Source organism: Pelmatolapia mariae, linkage group LG16_19 (genome assembly GCF_036321145.2).
Source record: "Pelmatolapia mariae isolate MD_Pm_ZW linkage group LG16_19, Pm_UMD_F_2, whole genome shotgun sequence".
NCBI lineage: Eukaryota > Metazoa > Chordata > Actinopteri > Cichliformes > Cichlidae > Pelmatolapia > Pelmatolapia mariae.
The window spans coordinates 3,763,595-3,774,226 of NC_086241.1; the positions used below are offsets into that span (position 1 = coordinate 3,763,595).

The following is a 10,632-nucleotide window of genomic DNA, read 5'->3' on the forward strand; positions in this document are numbered from 1 at the left end:
AAATTAATAGTTTGAGAATATTAATGCAACTAGGAAGGGAATCAGAACCAAAATTCCCATCATAAGAACAGACAGATTACCTGAAATGGTGTTTCTTTTGCCTAAAAAAAGAAATAAATAAATAAATAAAATGAATAAATGGCTATTTGCACAATGGCTGAGTGTGCAGGCCTGTCCATCACAGGTACCAAGCTCTAACCCAACACAGCTGTGCTATTAATAGACACAATCAGTGAAAGGAAAACAAAATGGGCACTAACAAGGATGTCTTTCCAAACTGCAAACCTATTGATAACCGATTTCAGAGCGCTGTGCTGGGATAAAATGTAACGGGTTCCAAGTCAGGAAGAGGTCCTGGAAAAACACAAAAGAGCTAATACGGGTTATTATTAGAGTTGCGAGGCACCAACAGGGTGTAAGGGGCTGAACTGTGGGAGAATAATTCACAGCCATGAGTTCATTGGGTGACCACAAGAACTCATCAAACCTCAAAATCACATCAGTTGAGGATGAGAGCTTCTGTATAGCCGCCCATTAAAATCCCAGCATCCTTCTTGCTGCTTTCAATCTTTGTCTTCTTTTCCTGCTTTTTGGGCCAAAATCCAATTTCTTTTCTTTGATTAAAGTGAAATTTCAATCTATACTAATGAACAAGTCTGAACTTAACAAAGCACTCTTCTGCTAATATTAGAAAAGTCCTAGCATGCACAGCTGTCTTTCCTGGAAGGTTAACATCAACATACCTGTACTGAAAGTTTTCTGGATCAAAATATAAGCAATGTGTGCTGATTTTATCAGGTTGCACTTTTCCCTACGTTCTTACTGGTTTAGAAAATCCAAACGTTAGCACACTGATACTGTAAATGGTAAATGGGCGGATTCTTCTATAGCATTTATACAGCCATTTGTTTTTTAAAGAAATGTTAAAATCATGTAAACAGTGACAACACCACTTTTGATTTGACTATATAAAGCATATAGTGCAAAAAAAGTAATTGTAAAATATGTATATGACAAATATTTTAAGATTGTCTTAGGGAGCACCAAAACACTAAGACATGACAGTGGTCATTATAATGTTACAGACAGGCAAGACTGATAATGCTATGATTTTATTCTTAGCCCGCTACCTTAATGACGATTGTAAGCCAGGAAGCAAACATTATCAGTCTTGTCTGTCTATAACATCATAATTAATAACTTAACAGACGGCTAACATTGCTATCAAATAAAAGTACCTTCAGCCGAAAGATCCACATTTGATTTGGCAAAGATCTTAATACCAGATGCAATTCCTAAAGCAGCGCTCCCAATTAAGCAGGCATGGGACCAACACCAACACTAGGCGTACACTAGTTTGTGATTCCCTGAGGCTGGGTTTGTAACTGCTAATAGTTAAGCAACTACAATTACTGCCCTCTCAAAATCATTCAGTGTTGTGAACATCAAATACTTCAGCTGCTGTTAAGGGGAGGAGCTGTGTACCTACCTGTCTGCAACTGTGCTGTGTGACGTTTTGTGTCAACTGGAGGAGGCCAAGATGCTGTCATTTGTTTGGTTTTTTTGGGGGGTTTTTTTTGTTTTTTTTGTTTTTTTGTCTGTCCCATTTGGTTCTTTAGCCGTCAGAATTGTTGTCTGAAGACCAACAAGGATACCAAATGGATTTATTTTGCCAAATGGATCATCATGGCATTGCCGTATTGATCCATTTGATCAACTTTTGTTGTTATTATTTATTTTATTTTCAGTAGTTACAGATGGGACAGACATGACTGGGGGATAGGAAAGGGAGAAAGAAAGAGAGGAAGGAAAAGAAAAACAGAAGGGAAGAGGGACAGTGAGAAAGGGCACTTACAAAGACAAAGAAAAAGAAATCTCCTGGATCACCTGTTGAGAGAAAAAGAATAGAAAACAAGCAAAAAAAAAAACAAAGCAACATACTAAACACAACACCATCATGTTAATCTAGCTAAGTGTAAACAGCAATAAATACTAAATATTGAATGTTGTTGTGCAGCACAGACAGCGCACAATGTGCTTTGAAGTAGCAGCTAAGAAAGGTGTAGTTTATGTCTACGAACAGTGAACACCCATGTGCACACCCGTGTGGATCAGCGCGCTTGTATACAGAAGGTTTCCCCATGTAACGGTCTGCTAGAGGGTGTGGAGGGCCATAGCCCCGTCCCCCAGGGCATGAAGCAGGCATGGAGGAGATCCAGGCTCCAGACATCCAGAGGCCCCAGAGTGTGGGAGTCCAAGGAGTACCACCGGAGGGGCATCCGTGCCACCCTCCTGGGAAGGGCTGAGGAGATCCCCAGACGAGGGGTCACCCAGTAGCCACGGAGCAGAAGCCAGAGGGGGCTGCACTGGTGCGCCCGCCGGCTCTGCCGGCAGCCAGCTGTGCCAGAGTGAACCGAGCTGCAGGCCCCGAGGCCGGAGGTTCGAGGGCCCCCTTTGCCCCGGAAGAGGCCTGACCGAGCGACAGGCACCAGGCCCCGCCAAGTAGCCACCGGGAGTGAGCTGGTGTATACCTGAGCGCCCAGCCCCGGACACCAAGAACCACCAATGCACCGACCCCTGAGTGCATCAGTTACCGGCAGGGAGTGTGGTGAGGGGAGATAGGCCTCCACACTTTGGAGGGCCTGGGTGTTCCCAGGGAGGTGGAGTCTAAGACCTGACCTGACATATAAACACAGACAAACAGGCACACACAGACACAAACATGCATTCCCACCCTCATGCACACATATACAAACACTCAGCACTCATCCAACGTAGGAATAGACATACATGGACATGTACACACAATCGCACTCCCCAAACATACTCTATACCCCGGGTCCAGGTACCCTCGCCCCCAGAGGGGGAAACGGCACCCAGACCCAAGAGATGTGACCCTTTCCCCCCGGGGTGGAGGCAAGCAGACCGCCCCAGGCCTCGCAGAAGCAGGGAGGCCAATCTGTCAGCCAACACCTCCTCCCAGCCCCCCGCCCCGATGGCTGGCAGAGAACGGGGGTGTGTGAAGACCCCATACCTCCCTCCTCCCGCTCATGTGTAGTGCTGTCATTTGTATTGGTACTGCTGCAAATGATAATATAATCACAAAGTAATTCGTAGTATTATCAGTGAAGTTAGTATCTGACAACCATAACAGAGGTAGGAGGTGTTGTGGAGGGAGGGAGTAGTCTGCAAGCATTGTGTGTGCATGCTTGCTTTCTTAAATTCATTGATAAATATCATTTATATGAAATATACTTCATGCAAGTAACTCCAACGCTGACTTAAAATCAGTAAGCCTGGGAGAGCACCAGGTGAACTGGTTGTACATGTGCTACAGAAAAAGGTTACAACTGCTGACGAAAAAGGTCTACCACTGCCAGCATCAGTCCCAGATGGTGATATTGAAGTAAATACAGATGTAGTTAGGGCTGTGCGATATGACCAAATTCTCATATCCTGATACAAGACATCTATCATCCCGATAACGATATAAATCACAAAAATTTAACATTTTCTGTAAATTCTGTGAATCTCTTGAAGTGTTTCCAGCTGGGCGTCGTGTACCTGGAGTCGAGTGTTTTAACTGATGCATGAAACGATACATTTTTAGACATAAGTTGTAACGGCCGCCGTTTCCTTTGTGAGTATTTATTACACGGCGTGCTGCGGGGAAAAGCCTGTTCTAGCGTTTGAGTCTAAGGTTTATTTTTTAGCACCTGGCGGCTCTTTTTTGCTTCTCATCCGTAAACACTCTGCATACTCTTTCAGGTGATTCAGTTTATTTTGAAAGGTCTCAACAGGATCTTGAGCTTTATTGTGAAAGGTTTATGTGGAAAATAAACAAGCGGATACGCGATGGTTTTACCGTCGTTGTTGCTAACGACAATGCATAAAAACAGGCGCTTGTCTGTCCGTAGTGTGGTTATATTAAATATAAGAGAAAGAGAGAACTTTAAGAAATTAATATAGCCACTACAGTGACCATCAAAATGATGAAAAAATATTGCCGTAAACACTTTATTTTGCGAAACCACGAAACAAACGATAGCGTAAAATGAAACGATAGACGTTTTTATATCGTCATCCGGTATATATCGTTATATCGAACAGCCCTAGATGTAGTAGACTCTTGGTGGGTAAGCAGATGAATAGCATTAAGGACCGCTATAACAGCCACCTGGTTAGCCAGCCAAGCTGTGCAGAAAACCCAAACTGTTAAGGGCTGCAACAAGGCGGCTAGCAGCAGAAGAATGAGAAAAAGCGCAAAGGGACGATCTACTAGTAAAGTGATGGTGTCATTCCAACAGACAGATAAAGAAATTATAATGAAAAATATACTGCTAATATACCAAGGCCGTTAGACCTACAGCCGCGCAAGTTTACGTGTGGAAAACACTGAATGGTTAGCATGTGCCAACTTTAACACTGTCAGATACCGAGAAGCAACTTTTGCCATCTGCATCTAGTTTTTTAAATGCACATGGCACAATGAAGGTTATTGAAGTGAGACTAAAACCAACACATGGTGATTAACAGGAATTAAAATCTAAACTACAATCATATGAAAAACAACTGTCAACTGCAGTTTTGATTTGATAGACAAATTACTATTTGGACAATGCTGCTTGAGTATAAAACCAAAGCTCCAATGCCATTTACAAAGTCAATCAGTGTAACATAAACAACATGTGAACAAACAAGGATGCCTGTCCCAAATGCCAACCACTTGCTAACTGATTTTAGAGGTTCAAAGTCAGGACAAGAACAAAGGAGCTAAACAGGTTTTTTATTGGAGTTTTGAGGCACCAACAGGGGATAGAGCTGAATGTTGGAGAATAGTCAACAGCAATGAACTCATAGAGCACCCAAAGGGGATCAACACAAGGATTCATCAAGCTTCAAATCACATCAATTGAGGCTGAGAGCTTCTTTACAGTTGGCCATTGAAAATTCACAGTCCTTTTTTTACTGCCTTCAATCTTCCTCTTGTTTACTTTTGCTGTTTTTCTGGCCAATATCCAGCTTCCTTTCTTTTTATAAACTTGCATAACAGTAAGCCAAATGAGAAAAAACAATGTACTGTAACCATCTGTTGATTGGTTGGCTGCTTTAGATGAAGGATTCATGTGCAGCCGATTTCCCCAAGTGTCATTCAAACTATATTAGTGTCTTCTCAAACACTGTGTGCAATCAAAAGATGGACAAAATAAAAGAATAAATGAATACAGACTGAAAACAGAGATACAGTAGTATTCAGAACGGCAGTGAGCTGGTGGAACGACCTTCCCAGTTTACAAATTCCTACTGGGTGATTGTGCATTGCTGGGTTGTGTCATTTTATTTGTCTCCGAGCACAACAGTGGCATTAATAGAACCCATTAGAATCCATTAGTGTGACAACATCCACAAAATGTCCACAAACAAGCAAACGTTCTAAGCGCCAGCTTGTGCTAAATAATAGAAGGAAATTGGAAAGTCAGACCCGGAATTTCACAAAGCACAATGGAACCAAGATAAATGAGCTTATTAAAGAGATTAAAAGAGGCAAACTTAGGACACAAGTGCTCATGAACTTTGGTAAGGTAATGATGTAGGTAGCCCGTGTGCTTGCCGGTCTAGGGTCACCTACAACTTACACTGTTGGTCACCTACTGCAACTTCTCTTATGTGTGCCTTTCTCCTATTTTTGTCTACATTTCTCTTGTTTCTTGATTTTACATATTTCTCCTGATTGCTATTTACTTTTTATCCCAGCACAGTTGATACGGAGCACCTACATTTTCATAGCCCATGTACAATGACAATAAAGGGCTATTCTATTCTATTCTATTCTACACATCTTGAGATTTCTGCAATCCTCTGAGTATACTACAAGCCAACATGGAACTTAGAGGTTTGATGCATGTACTCCCTATGATATTAATGCGTAGTACTGAATCAGGGCCAAGACGTACAGCTGTTATACATCCACTATATCTTTCCGTGCTACACCCTCCTTGGCACAGTGATGATACCAGCTGGGGGACAAATCATACAAACAAAGATTCTCAACAAGATTTTCTTCTTTGTTGGAATCTCAACTATTTTGTTTTGCATGCTTTACTTCCATCTATACCGTTTGAGTTTGTTTTGGCTCTTTCACAAGCGCTCGTTGATCACTGCATCATTTCACACTGCATTCCTATTGGTCAGTTGGTAGTCAGCAGTCACACTGTGAAATGCTTATCCTACACTTCTGGCACTTTATGAATTTTGCCTCAGGCTTGGTTGGTTTAAAGACCAATATAACTTTGAACCTCTCTTATTACGTGACTTAGTACCATGAGTTTGGAGTAACGACCAAAAGATATCAGCATGACATATCACCTGTCTTGTTAGTCAACTTTTGTCTGGGAAACTCCAGAAAAAAAAGAGGCTGAATCAACTAGATGATTGAAGAAAAATAACAAAAAACCTCAAACTTAGGCATCATGAATCTTTTTCCTTGCACTTTCCCAAAACCAGCATTTTAATCCTCCTAATAGCTCCTAATAGAAATACAAAACAATCTCACGGTACACCAGGAAATTATTCTCTCTGTTCATACTCAAACAAACAAAAGCACAACTTGCAGGCCATCTTATAAAAGCTTTTTCCCTGATGAAAAGATGAAAAGACTGGTTACTTTGCATTTACCCCAATCAGCCCAGTGTTAGAGACAGACAGAAGTTCTCTTTTTCTTTATTGTCAAACACCACCCAAAGCCCTGCTTGAAAATGCAGACTTCCTAATATTACAGCATTTTGCACATGGCACTAACTGCAACAGATTCCTTTAAAGTGGACATATTATGGCTGACATAATAACAATAGCGGGACTTCCAGTCTGTATCGTGCTATCAAGTCTCATTTAGCTTAAATATTACAAGAAAAAAAAACTTTTTTCTTAAACACTAACGCCTAAGATCCAACACCCTCCAGCAGATATTGGGCAAGAGGCGAGTTACACCCTGGGAAGGGCGCTGGTCTATCACAGAGCTAACACATGCACATGTCTTTGGATTACACAGGGAGAACACCCAAATCCCACACAGAAAGGCCCCGGCTGACCAGCTGTGAGGCATCAGTTCTTACCACTGCACCACTGTGCTGCCCACATCAAAATCCCACATTGCACAGTACAATTAGGAATAATTCAGTTCCACAAACACAAAAGTCTAAAATGTGAGACAGTTACTGCAGGTGTTTAAGCCATGCAGATGTTTTGTTAGATGGACTCACAATTAATTTACAGTGATTTAAAAACTCTCAGTTACCCTTTAAGTCCTTAGTCCACGTAAAGCTGTTGAAAGGGGCAAATCAAATGTGCAGGTGACTTTTTGTCTTTTAAAGTCAATACAAGCAATACAACAGGTGTTTCATTTGAAATCTGACCAGATTATTTATGCTTCTCCTGTATCTTACTGTACACCCCCGTCATGGAGATGCAGATACAGATGGATACAGAGCATTTGGTCAAAATCCAAGAACTGTCTTGGGTGGGTCGATCAACTCTGGTAGGGTCGTCCTTGCCAGAAAGCAAAAGGGTCGGACTCAGTTTCGCACTCATATTCTACAATCACCCACACAAATCATAATCACTGGTCTACAAAGACTAAAATCCAGAGGAACTGCAAGATATTTCACACCCCATGATCATTACAAAGAAAACAAGAAAGTGACTTAGATAATAATAACTGAAATCATTACAACGCACTACAACCATGTCAACACTTCCTCTTTGCATGTAGAATGCAAAATGGAAGTAATCGCCACAAAGAAAAACTTTGTGCAAATGCAAAACCATTTATTTCAAACAAAAACATTTTTTGTGGCGGCTTTGCGTTGCAATCCAAAACGCCATAATATGGTCTTCCTCTGGAATTTTTCATGTGGCCAAAGAATAATTACAGGCTGCCAGCCCTGTGGAGTTTTATTAGACATGCTTAGAGTTTGTTTTGTACAACAAGACTTCGCATATGCTTCTTAAAGGGGACATCCATCCTCCAACCATCTTATTCTCCCACTTATTCCAGCTCAATACTTGGACTCAACTCCTTAGAGAAGTCACTTTTCCACTGTTCAAATAACCCTTATTTATCCTACAGTAGGCCTTGGTGTAACCTCTCAGGTTATCCACTGTCTTAACAATCCATTTAACTCACTCCCCAAATCAGCTTTCTTCTGGTTGGCTGCCCGTCTCAGTCAGAAGGTTTAAGTTTGCAGCTGCTGTGTTCACAATCAGTGCGGCGTGTCTGAGATTACATGACATCACGAGAAGCCAAGAGTGAAAAACAGTCTAGAGCTGATCGTTCAGAGATGCCAGAAGCCCGAGCGTTCGGCTCACAAACATTTGTTTCTTTATTTTACACCATCATCTTCACTATGCTGTTACCTTCAAAGGATTGATATCATGATGTAATGACATCCGTCATCATCAAACAACTGAATGAGACCACATGAGGACGTTTTGAAGCTACAGAAGATCAGACATGCCTAATGAGTTCTCAGTCACAGACACTGTTGAACATCAGCTCTTAAAGAGTAAGAATATAACAGGCAGCAGGCTGTAGAAAGAGATCCTGCCATAATTCAATGATCCTGTTTTACATCTTCACCAGTCTGGCCTGTGCTCTCGGCAGACTCATCCTTTAGGAGGACAACTCAGACATTTCTTTAGTGGACTGCTGTGACCTTGTTCCCGTGGGGCCTGGAGTTTACAAGCATGCACCAGCAGTGCTCCAGAGCTTGTAATGCTGAGGGAATAGTTTCCACTAGTGAAGGCTTACAGGAGATTTAGCAGAGCACAGGCACAGCCCTGCTGCTGCTCCGCTCTGTTTACACTTCACCGAGACAAAGTTTACAGCCAGAACTGCGGCAGCGCGGTCCGACCTCAGCAGAAACCTCCATCACACACACGCACGCACGCACAGGGACACCCGTGCTGTCTCTGTGTTACTTGAGGAACTATGGAGCAAAGCGGTGCGTTTAACTACAAGAACAAAACTTTATGTGAGCTCGAACAGCTCCGCTAAAAGCGCGGCTGTTTGCACCGAAACCTCCCCAGAACATCTGGCAACCCTTCGCTGTAACCTCAAACTCATCATGAAGGCAGTGTGCCAACACGAGGCAAAAACACAGTGAACACGCTTTAATAACAGTCCGCTTCTCACCGCACTCTGACACTACCGAACTGAAAGCTGAGCAACAATGTTGCACAACACACTGTTTTTGATAACCTACTACAAACTGCTGAAAGTGAGCAACAACGCTTCTATTGCGCAACACTCACGGCTTCCTTCAGCTGACTGTAAAACACCCCACAAACCCACACGAAACAGAGTAAAGTGGAGTTGCCCCACGACTGCAGCTCACTTCGAGGAGACACAAAGCGCAGCGACCCCAGAGATAAACATCGCTAACTTTTTTTCAATCATGTGTCTTAAACGTTCAAAGCAAACACTGTTTATTTTTCCACAAACACGGAACAGAAACGGTACCTGAACCGAGCTGTGCTGGCTGGGAGCTGTTGCTGTTCTCCCGCTGCTTAACAGCATCCACGGAGCAGGGTTTTAGGACCCGTCGGTGCCGTTAAAAAAAAAAATCACTCATCCAACAGATCCGCCATACTGAATTAATCACGTGTCAGACAACCCCCTGTGTTTCCGTAGGAGGCGGGGTCTGCGGGCAGTATGATTGACAGCTGACGGGAAAATCTCTAAGTGGACACGAGGTAAGACCACCATTCTGACACACAGGTATCATCACCTGTCCTTATCCTCCTTTACTACCAAGTGCATTAAGCTTTTTTTTTTTTTTAACTTGTTTAATGGGGTTTTTATGTATTTTACATTCAATAGAGGATTCATTTGATATCCAAGTATGTGCTCAGCAAAGACGTATATGTCCTGATTTTGTTTAAATTACCATAAACAGTAAAACAGCTCCTGAGTGCTAATTCAAACCTTTAGTATTTTTAGGCAAATACCAAAGTACAGGCCAAGCAAAACCCAGCCTGCACTAAAGAAACAAGGTTTCTAATGTCACTGGAATGCTCGGCACTCCTCTTACTTTAATATATAACACAAACAAACCTGTACTTTTTTTTTAATCAGGAAAAATAAAGCACCCACTGGTACCGAAGAATGGAATCCCTGTGCGAACTCAGTCTGCTGTTTCAGTTGGTTCTTCCCACTCCGGGACGACTTTCCCAAACTGCAGATAACAAGTGTCAACTTGTCACACGCAGTAGCTGGTTTAATACTTAGGTGGAGAAATATGTGGCAACAGTAGATATTCCAGAAGGGGTTGGAGGACTGCAGTTGCCCTCCTGGAAGTGAGCCTTTTAAAACCATATACCCTTCAAATTATAGGTTTAAACACACACACACACACACACACACACACACACACACACACACACATATATATATATGTATTTGTGTGAGTGTGTGTATGTATTTAGCTGCCTTATAGTGTCCAAGGAGACGTTCAATAGCCACAAAACCACATATGTAACTGATATCTGCACAGCACCAAAAGGCTTAATTCTCATCAGGGGGTAGTGCTCTTGATTCCCCTTGTTTGTTAAAGGAACACTTCCGTAAGGTGAGAA

At 42.3% G+C, this 10,632-nt stretch overlaps 1 protein-coding gene across 3 annotated transcripts in view; it reads right to left on the reverse strand.

Annotated features, from left to right (window-relative positions):
• Positions 1–9,623, reverse strand: part of hdac4 (histone deacetylase 4) — a 117,852-nt gene extending 108,229 nt beyond the window's left edge. For 2 of the 3 annotated variants that reach the window (XM_063497493.1, XM_063497490.1), the window contains exon 1: positions 9,518–9,623. The gene's annotated coding sequence lies outside the window, so the exon portion shown is untranslated. Of the gene's footprint in view, positions 1–1,489; positions 1,544–9,517 lie in introns of those variants that run through there. The other variant, XM_063497492.1, reaches the window with a different exon arrangement.
• Positions 9,624–10,632: the final 1,009 nt, after the last annotated feature.